The sequence below is a fragment of the Tachypleus tridentatus genome, chromosome 9 (assembly GCF_004210375.1).
Source record: "Tachypleus tridentatus isolate NWPU-2018 chromosome 9, ASM421037v1, whole genome shotgun sequence".
NCBI lineage: Eukaryota > Metazoa > Arthropoda > Merostomata > Xiphosura > Limulidae > Tachypleus > Tachypleus tridentatus.
The window spans coordinates 149,635,082-149,658,207 of record NC_134833.1 but is presented as its reverse complement, the minus strand read 5'-3'; the positions used below and the strand labels follow the sequence as shown (position 1 = coordinate 149,658,207).

General features: G+C 31.2%; 1 long non-coding RNA gene across 2 annotated transcripts; it reads right to left on the bottom strand.

Moving 5' to 3' along the window:
- Window positions 1-7,990: 7,990 nt before the first annotated feature.
- On the bottom strand, window positions 7,991-16,410 carry LOC143226631 (uncharacterized). 2 transcript variants are annotated; one of them, XR_013014694.1, is made up of 4 exons: window positions 16,277-16,410; window positions 11,692-11,787; window positions 9,570-9,747; window positions 7,991-8,710 (listed from the first exon to the last, which is right to left on the bottom strand). It is a non-coding gene; the product is annotated as an uncharacterized LOC143226631 (long non-coding RNA). The 2 variants fall into 2 exon arrangements; XR_013014693.1 differs by having other exon boundaries at window positions 11,686-11,787; window positions 16,277-16,406.
- Between the last annotated feature and the right edge of the window lie 6,716 nt (window positions 16,411-23,126).

Sequence of the window (23,126 nt, the reverse complement as noted above, 5' to 3'; positions counted from 1 at the left end):
GGCACAAACAAATGGACACAGGTTGATAATTTTCCATACAATCAGATCACCATCCTTCTAGATGGATACAATCTGGGCAATTTGAAGAAGCTTAGGAAATTCACCAACAGTACATACTGTAATAACAAACAAGGTTCAGGAACCAATAACTGAACCACTGTTGATAAAACAACATCCCATACAGCAGAAGAAGGATGAGAGAGTGCCTTAATGACAGTTGCAGTTACAAGATAGAGTTACAGGTGTATCCTGACGCAGCAATGTTAGTGGGAGTAACGCCAAACATTACAAACAGGATCTGTAACACAAGAACCCATGTTGTTACAAATGTGTAATATTTGTATTTTTCTTTAGTCCTGCCCACTTGTTTGTTAATGGATAAAAATCTTAAAGTAAGCCCTTATTATTCATATATTTAAAGCTTACTAAAGTAAACTTTCTCTTATATTTACTGCTTCTGCAACATCCAAAGGTCAACCATCCTGTTATAAAACAAAACTATCTTCATTGGAGTTGAACCCTACCCTCAAAATTGATATTTGTGATTTCTCTTTACTTTCCTCACCCTTAAGTATGAAAAAAAGATGATGCATCACTTAGATCCTCCTTAACTTTCAAGAGAAAATTATTTCAGAAATCTTAATTTCTCCTGTCATGATAAACCCTCCTACCCAGGTACCATTCTATTAATAGTAACTCTTCTTTGAACTATCCCAACAATTCATTTTCATAATGTAAGGAGCCAAAGACTGAAATAAATGCTCTAAATATGGCCTAACCAGTGGCCTGTACAATGAAATTATAACTTGTACCTCAATATGTCTGTAGATACAACCTAAAATACCATTTGCCCTCCTAACAGCACACTGATTGGATAGCTTAAGAGACTGGTCAACTATCCCACCAAGACTCCTTTCTTTCATGGCACTGTTAAGGTTATTCCCATTCAAATCATGATAACCCACATGTATTATCTTGCATTTATTATGATTAAAACCAATCTGCCATTTATTTACAGAACTCACTTAATGATCTAAATCTTTTGTAAATCAACAGCATCCTCTCCAGTAATGTAGTGACCATTCCTTCATCTGTTTCATTGATGTAAATAAAAAAAAAAAGTGATGGTCCTAAGACTGAACCCTCAGGGTCCTCCACATGCATCATAAATTCAGTTTGACTGACCTCTGTTTGCCATGACTCTATTTTCTTCCATCTATCCACTCTTCTGTCCAATTAGTTAACTTATCCCCACACCTATAGAGATAAGTTTATTTACAAGCCTTTTTATGTGGCACTTTGTCAAATGCTTTCTGAAAATCCAGGTACACCAATCTCTACACCCCTAGCCTCATCTACATAAGCATGAACCTTTTCAAAGATTACTTGTATGTTTAAAGCAACAGTAATCCTTGTTTACATCTAATCATACATAATAAAGCTACCTTCATTCAAAGTGGGTATATGGCATTATTCAATTTAACAACTTTAGAGTTACAGTTAACTCACTTGTAGCAAATTTAAGAGTGTTCAATGAGCCAGCATTATTTTAGGCCCAGCATGGCAAGGTGGTTAGGGTGCTAGACTCTTAATCTGAGAGTCGTGGGCTTGAATCCCGATCACACCAAACATGCTCACCCTTTCAGCAGTGGGGGTGTTATAATGTTATGGTCAATCCCAATATATTCATTGGAAAAAGAGTATCTTGAGAGTTGGCAGTGAGTGGTGATGACTCTGTCTTTCCTCTAATCTTGCACTGCTAAATTAGGGACGGCTATTGCAGATAGCCCTCATGTAGCTTAGTGTTTTTTTGTTTTATTTTATATTTATAAGATTTGGTGGAATTACTAACACAGCAAAGGACAAATATAACATATTATAAGCTGAAATATTATAAATTATCTCAGAAACTATATCAATAATTTCTAAAATCTTTACAATAATAACTGATACAAACAGTGTGATGTACTTTGTTATTTACAATAATAACTGATACAGTGTGATGATAAAAGTGTGATGTTTGTTATTTACAATAATAACTGATACAAACAGTGTGATGTACTTGTTATTTACAATAATAACTGATACAGTGTGATGTACTTGTTATTTACAATAATAACTGACACAGTGTGATGTACTTGTTATTTACAATAATAACTGATACAAACAGTGATGTACTTGTTATTTACAATAATAACTGATACAGTGTGATGTACTTGTTATTTACAATAATAACTGATACAAACAGTGATGTACTTGTTATATTTACAATAATAACTGATACAAACAGTGTGATGTACTTTGTTTTTTACAATAATAACTGATACAGTGTGACGTACTTTTATTTACAATAATAACTGATACAAACAGTGTGATGTACTTGTTATTTACAATAATAACTGATACAAACAGTTGTTATTTACAATAATAACTGACAAATGATGTACTTGTTATTTACAATAATAACTGATACAAACAGTGTGATGTACTTGTTATTTACAATAATAACTGATACAGTGTGATGTACTTGTTATTTACAATAATAACTGATACAGTGTGATGTACTTGTTATTTACAATAATAACTGATACAGTGTGATGTACTTGTTATTTACAATAATAACTGATACAAACAGTGTGACATACTTGTTGTTTACAATAATAACTGATACAAACAGTGTGATGTACTTGTTATTTACAATAATAACTGATACAAACAGTGTGTGTGATGTACTTGTTATTTACAATAATAACTGATACAAACAGTGTGATGTACTTGTTATTTACAATAATAACTGATACGGTGTGATGTACTTGTTATTTACAATAATAACTGATACAGTGTGACGTACTTGTTATTTACAATAATAACTGACACGGTGTGATGTACTTGTTATTTACAATAATAACTGACACGGTGTGATGTACTTGTTATTTACAATAATAACTGATACAAACAGTGTGACGTACTTGTTATTTACAATAATAACTGATACAGTGTGATGTACTTGTTATTTACAATAATAACTGATACAAACAGTGTGATGTACTTGTTATTTACAATAATAACTGATACAGTGTGATGTACTTGTTATTTACAATAATAACTGATACAGTGTGATGTACTTGTTATTTACAATAATAACTGATACAAACAGTGTGATGTACTTGTTATTTACAATAATAACTGATACAAACAGTGTGATGTACTTGTTATTTACAATAATAACTGATACAGTGTGATGTACTTGTTATTTACAATAATAACTGATACAGTGTGATGTACTTGTTATTTACAATAATAACTGATACGGTGTGATGTACTTGTTATTTACAATAATAACTGATACAAACAGTGTGACATACTTGTTGTTTACAATAATAACTGATACAGTGTGATGTACTTGTTATTTACAATAATAACTGATACAAACAGTGTGATGTACTTGTTATTTACAATAATAATAACTGATACAGTGTGATGTACTTGTTATTTACAATAATAACTGATACAGTGTGACGTACTTGTTATTTACAATAATAACTGACACAGTGTGATGTACTTGTTATTTACAATAATAACTGATACAAACAGTGTGACGTACTTGTTATTTACAATAATAACTGATACAGTGTGATGTACTTGTTATTTACAATAATAACTGATACAAACAGTGTGATGTACTTGTTATTTACAATAATAACTGATACAAACAGTGTGATGTACTTGTTATTTACAATAATAACTGATACAAACAGTGTGATGTACTTGTTATTTACAATAATAACTGATACAGTGTGATGTACTTGTTATTTACAATAATAACTGACACGGTGTGATGTACTTGTTATTTACAATAATAACTGATACGGTGTGATGTACTTGTTATTTACAATAATAACTGATACAAACAGTGTGATGTACTTGTTATTTACAATAATAACTGATACAGTGTGATGTACTTGTTATTTACAATAATAACTGATACAAACAGTGTGACGTACTTGTTATTTACAATAATAACTGATACAGTGTGATGTACTTGTTATTTACAATAATAACTGATACAAACAGTGTGATGTACTTGTTATTTACAATAATAACTGATACAAACAGTGTGACGTACTTGTTGTTTACAATAATAACTGATACAAACAGTGTGATGTACTTGTTATTTACAATAATAATTGATACAAACAGTGTGATGTACTTGTTATTTACAATAATAACTGATACAAACAGTGTGACGTACTTGTTGTTTACAATAATAACTGATACAGTGTGATGTACCTGTTGTTTACAATAATAACTGATACAGTGTGATGTACTTGTTATTTACAATAATAACTGATACAAACAGTGTGATGTACTTGTTATTTACAATAATAACTGATACAAACAGTGTGATGTACTTGTTATTTACAATAATAACTGATACAGTGTGATGTACCTGTTATTTACAATAATAACTGATACAGTGTGATGTACTTGTTATTTACAATAATTGATACAGTGTGATGTACTTGTTATTTACAATGATAATTGGTACAAACAGGGGACATACATGGAATTTACAATAATCAACATGAACAATTGAATGTATTTTATTTACTTTTGAACTTTAAACATTCACATCTTTCACTAACTTGAATTTTTTGTTTGAAACAGAATATTACATTTGTGTTTTATTTCTCTAGTTACCAGCATAATGTAAGTTTTGGCCTAAGGTGGACATATAAAAACACTGAAGCTGAATATATTAATAGTGATGATTATAGTGATGATCCTACATATTAACTGTTGGAATTAAGTTCTATAGTGTTTTATTTTACAAAATCTGGACTATAATTCAAAGTTTACACTACAGATTGCTCATTAATATATCTGAGAAGAACAGCTGGTATGGGTATTAACATTTTTACTAATAAAGCAGAGACAACATTTCAACCTTCGTAGGTCATCGTCAGGTTTACAAAGAGTTGCAAACTCTCTCTTTTTTAACCTGAAGAAGACCTAGGAAGGTCAAAACGTTGTTCTCTGCTTTATCAGTAAAAGTGTGAATAGCCACACCAGCTGTTCTGATATATTTTGACTTCAAGTGGGTTTCTCATCATCAAGGAACTTGTTTATTAACATGTTTGGCTTACAGTTGTTATTATTACACAGTATTAGACATGAGTCACTAACTGTAGAGCACAATTCCTATGTCTGGGAAGAAGCTACCTATGGTTTGAAACAAGTACACATAGCAACAGAAGGTTAAAGTTAATAATATAAATATACCAAACATAATTTTATTTAAACGTGACTAAACATATCAACTGAAAATATGTTGGGAGAATGTTTTTTAATACCTTCATTATGAACTCACTCAGTTGATAGACAGTAGTTATAAAAATAAGGTCACAAAATTATTAATCAAACGTGTTTGTAACATTTTATTCTTACTTATGGAGATGTCACACTAGTGGATGGCTAATTCACAAACATAGTTATGAAAACTAAGCAATCACACGTGTATACAAATTTATTTCATTATAAGGACATCATTTTGATGCCTAACTGAATGGAGATGTTTGTTTCAAATTATAAATCCTGTTCAACAGAACACAGAAAGAACTATCAAACTGTCAGAATAATTAATGACTGACTATTAATTACCTCGTATATACTAACAAGTCTGATATCAAGTTTAAAGTAAATTATGAGATGAGGTGAAATGAGGTCTGAGTAGCTGTCCAGAAAATTAACAGACTGTTAAGCTGTGAATAGTAATGAGTTCATAAAAATCTTAAAGTGTGAGACAAGTGATGACCTAAGGTCAGAATAAAGGGAACTTTCACACTCAAGAGAATCTGAGAATTGTACATATCAATGATGTTGAACTATTGTTGTCAAATGATAACAAGAGCTTTTGTGCATCATCTTTTTACCTCAGTTTTGATTGTTAAGTGACTGACAGTCATGTTCTGCATACCTACAAGAAAGACAAATTCTGCATAAGAGCTGGATAGATCTTAGTGGCAAAGATATGAATTAAATACATATTGGACAGTTCTATAAGCTGTCCAACCTGCACCAGAAAGAGTTATCATCCAGCCACACCCTCAAATCTTAGCTACCAGGCAAGTACAGTTTTACTTGTCACAGTTTTTACGTCTAGGTAAAAGTTCTTTTTAACTATTTAAAGGTAGAAAGGTTAGAAAAGTTTAATGGTGACAAAGTTTTTGTAGTAAGTAAAGTTCTTTTCTATATTAATAAATGCTGCATGGTATTAATTTAAAAAGCCTCTAACTCATTTCTTATTCTCATATAAATGTCCTTCAGTTGGCTACTAATAAACCTTGATATTTTTAAAAATAAATAAATGTCTGTTCATTAGTGCCCATTACAGGTTAAATTTGTTGGTATTTGGTATTCCATCAGAGCAGAATCTCATGTGTTCCTGTGTGAAACAGTTTGGTCCGAGATGCCTGGGAATCACGTCTACAACTTTCAAAAGTGACAAAACTGAAGGCAGCTAGATAGTAGCTTCATGTAACTCTTTAAATTGATTTTATAACATAGCTGAAACATGTTTAAAAGCATCACAGCTCAAACCACAAATCTCTGACCTATAACTAAACACAACTGATCCTTAGTTATATTAAATGAAGAATGACTTAATTAAAATGAGAAGTATTATAAAAATATTATAGTAACATTACAGAGCTAACACTAGTCTTAGTTTAATTACTTAAAGAACTCAGTCAACTCTGAGAAACTAACATGTAAATGTAGAAATATATGCATAAGCAAAACTAGAAGAAATTCAAAATACCTAATAAAGAAATGTTAGAAAATTTAACACAAAGATCTCACCTTTACCTGAACACATATTGAAATGAAAGATTTGATTCAGTAGGGGAAGAAAACTGTTGTTTTAGTACAAACATCAATAACACATGTAACAACATTTTTACTTTTATTGTTCCTAGACAGAAAGTGTTATTTCCCAATTGCTTATGCTTAAGGTAAATGGAAAAGACCTGTTTTTTAACTTCAAACTTTGCTTTTGTGACCTGGAAGCATATAATGAAAACATGATGGGAGACTATAATTATTGGCTGATACGTGAAGGTGATTTACATTACAGTCGCGAATCTCGAAAAACTACTCACTTCTAAACAGTTTTGCTCATTTCTGTATAACGTTAGTATAAATACATGTAAATCTTGAATAATATGTTGTGTTATTCAGGCCTTATGTAAATGAAAATGTACAAATCTGCCCGTTTTTACATATAAAATAGGTGAATTTCTAAATTTCATTATCCAGGTCACAGAAGCAAAGTTTGAAAGGAATAATGGCTATTTTCTGTACTTTTACAACATAAGCAACTAAGAAATAACGCATACTATCCAGAAACAAAATCTGTGTTACATAGTGTAATGATAATATTTGTGAATCTAGTCATATAATCAAGTGTAATGAAAGTAATTTTAAAGTATTAAATAAGGATATAGGACCAGAGGAAAATATTGTTAATAAATAGCATGAAATTCTTTAAACTAATTGTAAGTAAATTTTATCATACAATTTCTGAAATTGTATACAGGTCTTAACTTGTACAAAGTTAACTCTCGATGACGAGGCAGTAAAACTTCAAAACATAGTGTATAAGACTGGTTCCAGTCTCACAGTATTTTGTCTTTGTACAGTAAAATGTTCTTGTATTTTGAGATGGGGACTGTCTCATTTCACATATTTATTGCATACTGTTAAACACAGTCTTCATTTGCTTCATACATCTCAATAAAACAGTATGGTAAATTGAGTAAAAATTGTGTTCAAACATGTGTACTTTAACAGTTTGTGCTGAATATCTTAAAAGTTATGTGAAAAATAAATTCAAATACAATTTGTTCAAAATTTGCATTTGCATATGTTTTGAAAAATTATGTAATGAGCTAAATAAATACAATGCAAATATCAAAGAAACGAAAAGGGAAAAAGCTAGAAATATTTTATTTGGTAATTCATCATGTAAGCCAACTAGTTTTCTATTTTCTAGAGGAACTCATGTTCCAACTTAGCTGAAGTATCAGATTATGTTTTAAAATGCCATACATTCATAAATTGATTTGAAATATTTCTTTCAGTTAAAATGGAAACCATGTTCTTTGATGGATAGTTTAGGCAAATATTCATGATGAAACTTTGTAAAATGGACAGCAACTGAATGTTGTGGAGACACAAGTGTAGAAGATGAAAGAGAAAAGGCAGAAGAATTTCGGAACATCATCCTTCACACTTGTGTCTCCACATCATGCAGTTGCTGTTCATTCTACAAAGTTTCATCATGATATCATGTTTTTACCAGCATTATAGACTTCTTAACTGACTCATGCTGTCTCTAAAGTATTTAGTACATAAGAACTTATCATCTTGCATATTTCAGTCTGTATTTTAATATTTTCTTAATGGAATTATATTAATGAAAAACTGATTTTTTCCCACATTTTCTTGTGTTTTATCAGCATTATTTTTTTACGTACTTCTGATGTTCTTTACTAAATATTTCAATTGAAACGTTTTCACAAATATTTTTGAATTATTGCAAAAAAATGTCTACATATTCTCCTATTTTTACACAGTTGGTTCTGGTTTCCTTTCTTCAGTGTTACCATCAGATGGTTCACTCTCTGTAGGACAACTGAGATCCAAAAACCTATGGAAAAACAAACTATTTTACAGAGCCTTAAGATGTTTGTTTTGCTAACCAAATGTTCTTCATATAATATCCTGACCTCAATAAGGTTTAAAGCACCCTTCTCCAAACATCTCATTTAATTAAAGTAACTGGTGGTTCACAGAATTATAGAACTTATAGAAATATTCATTAATGAGTCATTCCACAAAACATAAACAATAAGCTATGAAAATATCACATTGTGTTAACAAGACGATTAAATTGTTTTACTACTCGTGTTAATGGAGCATTTTGTGGCAAATTCATATAAAAATGTGAAACGTAACATTCTGTCACAACTGATTACACAAATGTGGCATATGGCACTGAACTCTTTCTCAGAACTGATTACACAAATGTGGCATATGTCACTGAACTCTTTCTCAGAACTGATTAATAAAGCACTAACATAACACTACATTCATTCAAATCTGACTAAAGTATATAACTCAAGACCTAAAACAATAATTGTGTTTTAAACATTTACTGCATATTTGATTAGACTTTCAGATTAACTTTTATTTAATATTGGAACAGAATTTAAAATATCTTTATAAAAGTTAGCCATTAATAAAAAGATTCACATTTTATAAAATCAAAAAATAATAATAATTGGTGTAGCTTTCTTAAGATCAGAAGAAGGTTTAACTTATTAAAAATGACTTCTTCCAGCCTAAACAAAAACTTTATGTTAAATAACCCTGATTACGATAATTGTGTTAAGTGTACAAAAACATACAACTTGTGCCACAAGAAAACCAAATACATTCCAACACTAATGAAGTGTTGTAATTAGTTTTTTTTTAATGCTGTATTCTACAGGTTAACACATTCTCACATTGGTTGTAGTATGTCTTCTAATGGGACAACAGGCCATGCTACCATGGGTTTGGTTGAGAACAGTGAAGTACCTTCTTCTGGTTCTAATCCACATATTTTATCACTGTAGATGAAGTTAAGCGTTGTATCTTCCACCTTGACACCAACTGTAGGGCTCTTTTCTTCACCTGTACTATCTGAAAAGTATGTAATTAATCAGATAATAATTAGAGAAACATCATGTTTACACCTTATCTTACAAGTCATGTGAAACAAATAACTTATCAAATGTTTCATTTAACCCACAACAATACTGATTAACAAAAAGATACATTTACTTTAGAAAATAAATTATTTTTTGAAACAGACATACACACAAACACATTTCTTTTTTATAAAATTCAAACTGGTTTGCAAAAATGTCAGTGGATCTTAAACAAGTTCATTAATATTCTGTAACAAGATATCTAAGACAACTTAATATCTATTTAATGTTACCTTCAAATTAGAGTAGGCTATGTACTTTTAATGAAACTAAACATCAAGCCAGCAATCAGTGTAGCTAATTAAACATACTCTTCTCATATTCAACTGTTTCATCAGCTGCTTACTTGCCCTATTAACAACATTTTCGGCCATAATCCCAATAATATGTTACAAGGTTCAACCAGCTAAGTAAATTTATATTAGTCCCAGAACAATACAAATCAATCTTTGTAACAAAACTATTATGATAAATAATAAATTGAAATAAAAACTAATGACACTTGTTATATCTACTTTTCTATATACAATAATGGGAATGAAAGTAACAATTATAATTTATATATTTGTAACTTACACAAACCTCGAGTGTCACCATGAATTTCAATGAAAGTAACAATTATAATTTATATATTTGTAACTTACACAAACCTCGAGTGTCGCCATGACTTTCAATGAAAGTAACAATTATAATTTATATATTTGTAACTTACACAAACCTCGAGTGTCACCATGACTTTCAATGAAAGTAACAATTATAATTTATATATTTGTAACTTACACAAATCTCGAGTGTCACCATGACTTTCAATGAAAGTAACAATTATAATTTATATATTTGTAACTTACACAAACCTCGAGTGTCACCATGACTTTCAATGAAAGTAACAATTATAATTTATATATTTGTAACTTACACAAACCTCGAAAGTGTCGCCATGACTTTCAATGAAAGTAACAATTATAATTTATATATTTGTAACTTACACAAACCTTGAGTGTCACCATGACTTTCAATGAAAGTAACAATTATAATTTATATATTTGTAACTTACACAAACCTTGAGTGTCACCATGACTTTCAATGAAAGTAACAATTATAATTTATATATTTGTAACTTACACAAACCTTGAGTGTCACCATGACTTTCAATGAAAGTAACAATTATAATTTATATATTTGTAACTTACACAAACCTTGAGTGTCACCATGACTTTCAATGAAAGTAACAATTATAATTTATATATTTGTAACTTACAAAAACCTCGAGTGTCGCCATGACTTTCAATGAAAGTAACAATTATAATTTATATACTTGTAACTTACACAAACCTTGAGTGTCGCCATGACTTTCAATGAAAGTAACAATTATAATTTATATATTTGTAACTTACACAAACCTTGAGTGTCGCCATGACTTTCAATGAAAGTAACAATTATAATTTATATATTTGTAACTTACACAAACCTTGAGTGTCACCATGACTTTCAATGAAAGTAACAATTATAATTTATATATTTGTAACTTACACAAACCTTGAGTGTCACCATGACTTTCAATGAAAGTAACAATTATAATTTATATATTTGTAACTTACACAAACCTTGAGTGTCGCCATGACTTTCAATGAAAGTAACAATTATAATTTATATATTTGTAACTTACACAAACCTTGAGTGTCACCATGACTTTCAATGAAAGTAACAATTATAATTTATATATTTGTAACTTACACAAACCTTGAGTGTCACCATGACTTTCAATGAAAGTAACAATTATAATTTATATATTTGTAACTTACACAAACCTTGAGTGTCACCATGACTTTCAATGAAAGTAACAATTATAATTTATATATTTGTAACTTACACAAACCTTGAGTGTCGCCATGACTTTCAATGCCTAGTACTTCTTCTACACTATGGGACTGGAGACTTTTGGTAAATTCATCCCACTCAGAAAACCTGGAGTCTAATTTAAAGACAGAACAAAACTGAAACTTGTAACAGGATTCTACAATTAAGACATTTCACAGAAAGTTTAAAAAATTATGTTTATTAGAAGAAAAAAAAGTTAAAGGACATTTTGATGTAATATATGAAATACTAAACAATGGTTAATAAAACAGATTAGTCACCACCTATTTCATTCAAAAACAATTATATTTTAATATCATAATGAATTTGGTTTTAAAAACCTCTGAATAATAACTAAAGTTAAAAACACACACATTAGTTTTACACTCATTCCAGTCTTTTAAACTCCACTTAATTGTCTTTGGCAGTTTGTTAACGACACTCTTCGCTTACGTCGATGCACTCTCTGTCAGTTACTGCATATAAGCATCTCATTCAGATAATGTTATCACTTTTTCAAGATTAATACCATCCCAGTCTCTAACACCAGCTCTTAGTGGGGAGGATTTGGTTTTGTTTTGAACTTTGTTGCCAAAGCTACATGAGGGCTATCTGCACTAGCCATTCCTAATTTAGTAGTGTAAGACTAGAGGGAAGGCAGCTAGTCATCACCATCCACTGACAACTCTTGGGCTATTCATTTACCAATGAATAGTGTGATTGACTGCACATTATAATGCCCCCACAGCCGAAAAGGTGAGCACCTTTGGGATAACGGGGATTTGAACCCATTATCTTCAGTCCATGAGTCGAGTGCCGTAACCACATGATCATGCCGGGCCCAGAGGGTAAGGAAGGGTGGGAGATTGTGAAAGGAAGTTCTTATTTAAGCATCAAGAGTCTCACAAACAGTGAAACTTTTCAGTGTTACTGGAGTGGAGAACTGGGAACCAACAAAAGAACCAAAATGTTCTTTCTCTTTCCTTCCTCCAAATTAGCACAAAAATGAGTGAAGTTTTTGCAATGGCTTTAGTACAACAGAAAAGTAGTTTAAGAGCATGTAGAAACGGGCTATCATTATTCACAGTACGTATGGATGGGCCTACATAAAAAATAGTCACCTCATTCATGCTATTACTCTGTGATGCTAAAGTTGATTTATAGCCTTATTTGAGAACCTAACTACATTATCAAGCATTTCACAGTTTCAAAAAAACAGTAATGTTATTCTGTTCTTCTACCACATGTATCCTTACAGGGAAATAATTAAAAGAAAACTATTACTTGGCAGTGTGTTTAGTTTATGAATGTGTTATTTCCATGTTTCATAAAAAACAGTTTCATTTCTAGACACTGGATAACAACACAAACCGTTCTTACATAACAACCATTTGTAACTTTTCATTGCACAAACATGATATCTGCCAAAACAATTTCTGTAAAATAGAGAAAGAAAAAAGAATAATCCAAATTAATATTAAAGGTATCGAAGAGTCCAAATATTTACACAACTTACAAATCTGTATACATATTATTGAAATTTGAGTTTTAAAATATAAGTTTCTTAATAATCAAACATTATATAGCAATCTATATGACAGCTGTGTGGATATGCATGGCATTATACTTCATGGTTTGGGATGCATCTGACATGTTCCCTATTATTTGGCATGACCCTAATATGTGGTGGAGTCAATTATATGTGCATGGAGTAAAGTTATTAGGCATGGATTCTGTAACTATCCCCTTAATATCAATCCAGCTCTCCAAGGTATTTGTACCATGCTGGAGAAATCATTCCAGCTTCACTGGCTTCTAATGTAATTCAAAATTAGAGGAATGATTATCATATTAACAATATATATTACAATTGAATTATAGAAATAAAACAAATGCTCACTTATCTTCCTATTTAAAATAAATTGTTAAAAAAAAAAGAAGAGAAATGAGTTATAAAATATGTTTTTGCAATAATTAAGTATGATGTAAGGATACCAATGTCAAACAAGTACAAAACAAGGTTAGGATAAACACATAAAAGTAAGTACAGAGTCAATCTTACAAGATCATGGTTATTAGCTACTGTAAGATTGTATAGAATTGTCCAGTTTAAATGCTTTTATTCAAACCTGAATTCAAGCAACTGACAGGAATTCAACATTCAACTGTAAATATATATTATTCTTGGAATGATTTGGCTAGTAACATAGGAAACGTTTTATATGGTTCTGTGTTTCCATGTTTCTATATTTTTATCACTGCTATTACTAACTCAGATATTTTTTTTAAATATTTTTTATTACTTGTTAATTTTACATCAGTGGTGGAAATGTTTTTGAAACTCTGATAAAAACATGGTTTGCAAAGTTTTCTATGAAATGTAAAATTTTACTGGATTCAATGGAAGAAAGTCTTGCCTTACTAGTCTGTTGACATTATTATTATTTGCAAGGTATGGATTTGGTGTATCCAGAATTTCAGAAAGCATTTAACAGTTTGTACATGAAAAGCTTGTTAAAAATAAAACAATAAACTCTTTTGGTGTGGGAGGCAAACTGACTCATTGGATGGAAAAAAAGCAGAGGATTGTTGTAAATGGAGTTCAATCAAACTGGATTAACGTAGCAAGTGGAATACTTCTGTATGCAGTGTGAAACAATTTTGCTCATCATCAGTGGCACAGATGAAGAAATGGTCAATGAATTACTTAAATTTGCTTATGATATTAGGGCTTTGGGTGGTCAGGTCAAGTCAGAATAATAATAGTAAGGGGTGGTTATTGCTGGAATTGCAAGGGACTCCTTGATGGGTCAAAAAATGATACAAAGTTACAATATCATCAAATTACATTATTTCAAAAACATACAATATATTTTATCAAGAAGGTTTCAACAGATATAAATGTGTTTCTATGAAACTACTTTTTTAATATAAAAATTAAGAAAATATGAAAAGCTGAAAGTAATACCTTTATAACACTATGTAACAAAATTTTTACTTTTTCTTGTTCCTGGACAGAAAGTGTTATTTCCCAATTGCTTATGCTTAAAGTAAATGGAAAAGACCTATTTTTCTCTTCAAACTTTGCTTTTGTGGCCTGAGAGCATGTAACGAAAACACGATGTGAGACTATATTTTGGGGCTGATACACGAAAGTGATTTACATTACAGTCACAAATCTCGAAAAACTACTCACTTCTAAACAGTTTTGCTCATTTCTGTATAACTTTAGTATAAATACATGTAAATCTTGATTCATATGTTGTTTTATTCAGACCTTATGTAAATGAAAATGTGCAAATTTGCCTGTTGTTATACAGAAAATAGGTTAATTTCTAAATTTCATTATCCAGGTCACAAAAGCAAAGTTTGAAATAAGCAATTAAGAAATAACACAAACTATCCAGGAACAAAATTTGTGTTACATAGTATATTTGAACCAAAGGCACTTGCAATAAAAGAGTTGCTAAGATACTGAAAATTCCTTAAGCCAATAAATAAGACATGTTTACAGAGGTTTTGTTAAGGGTTTGAGAAATTAGAAGCCAATCAAAGGTAATTATCCACACATATAAACAACAGAATCTTGACTTTCTGTCTTAAAACTGTAAGCCAGTTCTTTTTAACCAGTGTTCCAGTTTGTCACTCAAAACCTTTGAAAGAATTCACTAATAGGTAAGAAATACAAATTTTAAATATTTAAGAAAATATTTTACATACAACCATTTTGTTCATCTGTTTTCTAATAGAATCCACAGAATGTTTAGAAAAACAGAACTCCAGTAAAATACATATATACTAAAAGCTGAGTCTTTTCCCAATTTGTATATAACATATAAGCATTCTCAAAATCCTTGTTTGTTCAGTACAAAGAACAAAAGTTACCTACACTGTGTGAACCAATGGGAATTAACCCTCGAATGATCTTACAAATACTAGACTTGAAGCTGAACATTAGCAGGGGATGTTTTCAGGCTTTTGGGAATTTGTTTGAGTGAGACTTATACAAAAGTTAAATTTTAGCATGCAGTACAATTCTGTGACCACTGAAGACAGTTAGTTGTATTCTCTATCAGTATAGAAAACGAGTGAAATTTGGTACACTCCCCAACATACTTACCTGGAATCAGCCAGTTATTCAACCACAATGTATTATAGAAAGATGCTAATTTGACCAAAACGTGAGATTTGTTATTAATGTGTATATCAATAGGCTCAAGCTAAAAGTGAAATGCAAGTCTCTAACATGATTCTCGGTAGCTCTGAATTCTAAAGATAAGCGATGCATTATAAACTAATTAGGTTTTGACTTAACATTATTTTAAACCTATAAGCACAATGAGGCTACATGTCAAAAGCTATACTTATTTCTATTGTAATCAGTAATAGTCACTACTGGTACAAAGAACCTGTTGAATTATTTCTTATACATATTTCTCATTATCTTCTTTTTCAGTTTTCGCGTTTAATGATTTCACATATTATTTGATATAACTAAGTTTCTTATACGTCAGTATTTTTTAAATACTGAAACAGTACTTTATTAGAATTTATATTTGAACCAAGGCATGTGAACCTGCTAGACACCAGTTACTCACACTTACAGCCGATAAATCACTCATATTTGTTTGTTTACACTGTTACTTTCAGCCTTATTTCATTTGCTTGCTCTTGTAACATTTTCCAAGATAACATAAACAGTTCCAATGAAACAATTCACATAAAATGACACCGATAGGCACTACTTGTGGCTCCCCCTTACGCTTTGCAATTCATTACTAATAGTTGTGTAGTAAATCTAATTTAATATTATTAATTAACTGGCGAGCCTGTAGGCCTATAGTCCAATTTACAGAACAGATTTAATGCTTGAAATATTATCTGCAATCTCTAATTATCCGTGTCATATTTAATAATGTTATAAAATTAACAATAAAACGACTTCAAACATACTAACATGCTATTTATGAACGCTTCTTTCACCCAAAAGGCGTGCGACTGGTAATTCGAGGGTCGCGGGTTCGCGCCCGCGTCGCGCTAAACATGCTCGCCCTCCCAGCCGTGGGGGTGTATAATGTGACGGTCAACCCCACTATTCGTTGGTAAAAGAGTAGCCCAAGAGTTGGCGGTGAGTGGTGATGACTAGCTGCCTTCCCTCTAGTCTTACACTGCTAAATTAGGGACGGCTAGCACAGATAGCCCTCGAGTAGCTTTGTGCGAAATTCCCAAACAAACAAAAATCTTTCACACAATTACCGATAACACAACTCCACTCACACACGTACCAATTCTATCAATAAATCAGAAAGTGTGTTTTTCTTATAGCATATCTATCTGCTGAGTCCACCGAGGGGAACGAGCCCCTGATTTTAGTGTTGTAAATCCATCGACTTACTCTTGTACCAGCGGGAGACAAATCAAAAGGAAGAGTTAGTTTGGTGTGTTATGGCGCAAAGCAACTAGAGTTTCTGCACCCAAACGAAATAGACTAGAGTTTATATTAATTATATAAAAATAAACAATTGCCGTCTTACCCTGATGAGTTGATCTGGCACCAGTACCACAGCTAAATGACGCACGAGACATTTGATGCACGAGTAGAATAAGTTTCATATTGGTATGTTGTACCACATTAATAATTATTACTATTAATAATAATAAATATTTTTCAAGATGAAAGTTACTTATCTGTTTTCTACCACTAAAGAACGAGAAAAAGAAATTTTTAATCGTGTACTCTAACAATAAGGTTGGGATACTCGATAAATTTAGGGACCTGGATATCCGAGGATTGCCATATTATTTTCCACTTTTAAGTTTAATTATCATTGATGCCATAATGAAAATAAATTTCTTTAATCAAATTGCCAACAGTAATTAGTAGGCCTACTTATTTACGTGGTCTGATGTAAATCAATATCAAATCTGTAGTCCGCTTTCGTGAGATCCTGATAAAATTGTTGTCGCGAAATACCTGGGTTCACTTATGGGTTTTGTGAGAAACCTCGGGACCGAGACGAGTTGTTTGGTATTATTTAGAAGCCAGTGTGACTAGCAGATGAGGAAGAGTTATGTAACACACATAGATACACTGAATTTTATTATACAAACAGGTAGAAAAAATTAATATTAAAAAATAAGGAAGTGGAAATGGGATCAGTAAAATATAAGTAAACAGGATAGGAAAGGGGGATAATATTACAGCTCTTGTTGATGTGTCAGCTATTAGTGCTTTACTTAGAGTGTCTGTTTTGTTTAAAAACAACTTTGAACGTAAAAGATATTTTACTACTGGATTATTAAACATGTAGCCTGGCTTTAATGTTTTTATTCTAAAAAGAAGATAAAAAACGAACAAGTGCATTTTTAGCTGGATAACATTAACAAAGTACAAAATTTTAAAATCTATCAACATATTAATTGCTTTATAAAATACTATTTAAAATAAATATTATTTTCCTCACCATCTCATACATTTTCTACAAAATGAGTAGTAATTTCTTTTGGTCAGTATGTAATTGTGTCTTGTTTTTTGGTGTTTTTCTCAAATTTCAGTTCGGTGCAAGAATAGCTTGTTTGATTTCATAACAATTTTCAAACAATCGAATTTTATTGTTGTATTTTTAATAGTTTTCAGTGCACACTGGAAGATTTTAAACATTTTGACAATGAAGCTAAGCAAGCTGTTCTAAGCATTTCATAACCAGTGTTTCAGCTAAGCGTTATGTTACGTTTAGGTAGTAGTCTTAACGCTTAAAGTAAACTATAAATAGGATTGCTATTACTGAAGTTGCTCGGCATAGCTAGGTGGTTAAGGCGCTCGATTCCCTGTCACACCAAGCAGGCTCGCCCATTCAGCTGTGAGGACGTTACAACGTGACGATCAATCCCACTAATCGTTGGTAAAAGAATAAAGCTACACGAGGACTATCTGCGCTAGTCATACCTAATTTAGCAGTGTAAGACTAGAAGGAAGGTAACTAGTTATCACCACCCACAGCCAGCTCTTAGGCTATTCTTTTACCAACGAATAGTTGGACTAACCATAACATTATAACGTCCCCACGGCTGGGAGGGCGAGCATGTTTGGCGCGACTCGAGCGCGAACCCGCGACCCTCAGATTACGAGTCGAGTACTTTAACCACCTGGCCATTCAACAAACTGAACAATTCTTTCCCGTATCTATTGTGTAAAAGCAAAAATTAAAAGAACGTGCAACTTTTATATTCGCACATAATAGCTCACACACAATACGTTTGGGCATATTGAACAAAATACTTGTTATTTTAATAGTGTGTTTAAGAACTAGGTTATCTTTTAAAGTGATTATACTTATGGGGATTGTGTATAATTTCAAAATTACTTAAGTGATCTCAAAGTTCATACGTTTTATTACTGTTTTGTTTTGTGACAATGCCTGTTAACTTCAAGACAGTCCCGCAACAACGTTGTGTCGTGGTCTTTATCAGTTTTATTTTATATTAATTCCATTTCCACCTCTAGGTGTGAATGATGTTAGTCATGCGAAATTTAGAAGCCAAATGCGAAAAACTTTTATATCGATGTCTTGAGTCACATGACAGCATCATAGTTAAAATATATAGAATTAAAACTGACATGTTAACCCTTCTAGAGTGTTATACAGGGGGCGTCTTATAATGGTTAGGTAAACACCACTTTGGCTTAACCTAGTCTTATTTCATGCTATGCTCTGACACACAGTGAAGACGGAAATGATTTACCTACCATAAATTATAAATACATTGGTAACAAGTGAAGTCATTCATAGTAGCGTTGAGCCCCTCGGTGGCATAGCGGTATTTCAGCATACTTATACTGTTAGAAACCGGGTTTTCATACCCATGGTATGCAGAGCACAAGTAAACTTTATGTAGTGTAATGGATTTACTATTATTTATTTGTTTAAATATCAGCGTTTCTGTAAGTTAAATTTTTATTTAAAATGCAAATAACTGTTGTTGTTAAATGTGTATAGCGAAATTCTTGTCTGTTCACTGAAATTCTAGAATGTAAGCACAGTATACGTGCGTACGAAAGCATTAATTTATTATCAGTATTGTTGTGCAGGCTGAAATTTCTAGAAATTCGTCTCACACTTATAAAACGTAATCAACGCAACGCGACAAGAGACAGTTTATTATATCGTTGGTTTGCTACATTTAGTATATTATAAACCTCAGAAGCTATAAATGTGATAAACGCTTATTAATCGGTAGACCAAAGATACTTGGCCAGGAACGTTTATAGAATTCGAACATTACAAACCATTTAACTTCAACAGATCAACATCGGACATATAACTATTTTTACGAATACATTATATAACTTCAGATGTGAGAAACTGACGTGTGATCAGCGAAGAGCTGGCTAACTCCCTTGAAGTGAATTGTATCTATATCAACTCGAAATTAATTCACTTATCATGAAATTTCGATAAGATATCATAGGAAGTTCTTAATCAGATAGTAGAATCAGTATTATTTGCAAACTTATAAAACTTTTCTATATAAATTATTATTTGTAATAACTTTTGTAGTAACGGCTATTATAAATCGTATATTGTTTGTATATTAAAGAATATTTGTGTTAAAAAGGAAAACTATTTGTATCAATTTTATTAACAAATATCATAAAATTGACACATATCAACATTTAATTAACTTCTAAACCTAAATTATCATTTAACTCAATTTTATGCTATTTCAAATTGTAAAAACGCAGCATAATAAATTGGGAGTTCGTCTGGAACCTCAATCAGAGAAAAAAATTGTTCTAAATTCAAATCATAACTCAATTTATATGTATCAGTGCCAACAACATTTGTTAAGTCTAAAAGATATTATTTATATTTAAGCATTATCACGTGCTATGTAATTTTATTATCATAAGGTTATTTTTATTGATTGTGTTATATACTGTTATGATTATTGAAGTTATATAATTGTTTGGCAATGCGTTATACTTAATGTATTGTTCGCAATGTATATGTATAATATCTTAATTAAAAAACTGTCTAACGCCATTTCTAGTTCTCTAAGAAGAAAAGTGTAACGAACTTACCATTATATATTTATTTTTAAAATCGATGTTTGTTTTAGTTTAATATATATTTAGAAATGCATACACATGATATTGTTAAACGTATGCTGCGAAAGCCCTACCTATCCCTTGGACGTTAGTATTTCTACGAGGACATTAGTTATTTTCGTCGGTAAAAAAAAATTCACTTGTGAAAATGCTACATTCTTTCCCGCTAAGAGAAGTGTACCTGTGTGTCAACGTAGAATTAATTCGCTCCTTGTGAGCCGTCGATAAAATATTCATTTCCAGACCAAATAGAAGTCCGAGTATTGTTTGTGATGTTGGAAAAACTTATGTATATAAATCATTATTTGCAATAACCGTCAGAGTATATTTTATTGTTGTTTATATATTAAAATATATTCGTGTTAAGAAAGAAAATCGTGTGTATCAATTTTGTTGGTAAATATAATAAATTTAATACATATTAACAGTTAGTTAACTTCTAAATTCAAAATATAATATCCATCTATCTGAAATCGTAATACGTTAACATACGTTAAAAACAAATCAAAGACTCGTCCGAGATAAATTATAATAAGTAACACAGTGACAAAAAATTACTTTCGTAGTAGGCTGTATGTGTAGAACACTATTCACCTTAAACATGTTTAAATGAACTGTTTTGTCAAGTTATATTATAAAGTAAAAATAATGAAAGTGTAAGTTTTAATTAATGCATAATGTCGTCCTTTATAGGACATAAATTAGTGTTAAGTGTCCTTTTTAGGACTGTTTAAATGGTCAGGAAATATAGTTAACTAATGATTTAGTTTTTAAAACCGATTGCATGAAATATAGTAACGTCGAGACTTTTCAGGACGATTTAAACAGGTAGAAAGATTAATTACCTAATGAATTAGTGTTTTATTTCTATTAAATTATATTGATGTTTAAATATATTATTTTGTCCTCCTATAAAGTTTTAAGTTGGTTTAAATGTATTTTATATTATTATATCCACTTTATGTATTTTATATTATTAAATCCCTCTTTATTTACTTGCTATATTATATTCCCTTTTATTTATTTGATATTACTGTGTCCCATTTTATTTATTTGATATTATTATGTATGTTTGTCTGTTTTTTAATTTCGCACAAAGCTACTCGAGGGCGATCTGTCCTAGCCGTCCCTAATTTAGCAGTGTAAGACTAGAGGGAAGGCAGCTAGTCATCACCACCCACCGCCAACTCTTGGGCTACTCTTTTACCAACGAATAGTGGGATTAACCGTAAATTATATCTCCCCCACGGTTGGGAGAGCGAGTATGTTTAGCGCGACGCGGGCGTGAACCCGCGCCTCTCGGATTACGAGTCGCACGCCTTACGCGCTTGGCCATGCCAGGCCCACTTTATATTTAAAACCACTTTATGATATATAGAGACATTAAAACAATGTTATTAAACATTAACAAATTTCCTTGTCCAGTTGTCATTGGTTACCAACCTTCCTCAAAAAGTGTTCAGTACCAATACATCTCTTTAAAACTTGTTTAGCCCCCCAGTGGCTCAGCGGTATGTCTGCGGACTTACACGCTAAAATCCGGGTTTCGATACCCGTGGTGGGCAGAGCACAGATAGCCCATTGTGTAGCTTTGTGCTTAATTCAAAACAACAACAACAAAACTTATTTATTCAAATTCTCTCATATTTTTTTCCATCAGTAAGTTCTTGTCTCAAGTACGTATTACATTTCTCTGTTTTATTCAACCAGTTTGAAATATTTCACACACTATACTCTCGTTACCTTTAAACAAACCCCAGTATTTATCTTATTGTCTTTAAATATCTTTTCATCTACTTGATATGTAATTAGTAATCCCAGTATCATGATTTTCTATCTTTATCTGGAATACTTTGTTAATTATCATTTCAATAATTACTTTCTTAGTTATGTTTCCTTCTACCCTCATCTGACACATTTTACGATCCATAATGGCTTCAAAGGTTCTCATCTCCAAGTCTCACAGTGATCTATTCCTTTTACAATAACTTTAAAACAATATCGAACTTCCCACATCTTTGATATATCCAGTATATATGTGGGTATTTTCTATATAATGTTTACTGTTACATCCGTTCTTCCATCAACCAAACATAATATGGTGTATGTCGGTCTAAGCCCAATAAACCCATTATATTTTTATATTAATCACTTTATTTTTATTATTCTATTCCATAACCCATGGCATAACTTATGAAGCTGTTAAACCAGCTTAACCATTTTGACATAGCTTATATATGTTAGCCACAATTCAAAAGACTGTAACTGTTTGTTACATATCTCGGTATGTGTTTGCTTTGTTCTTAATATTAAAATAATATTCCAAACACTTCTATTATCTCCCA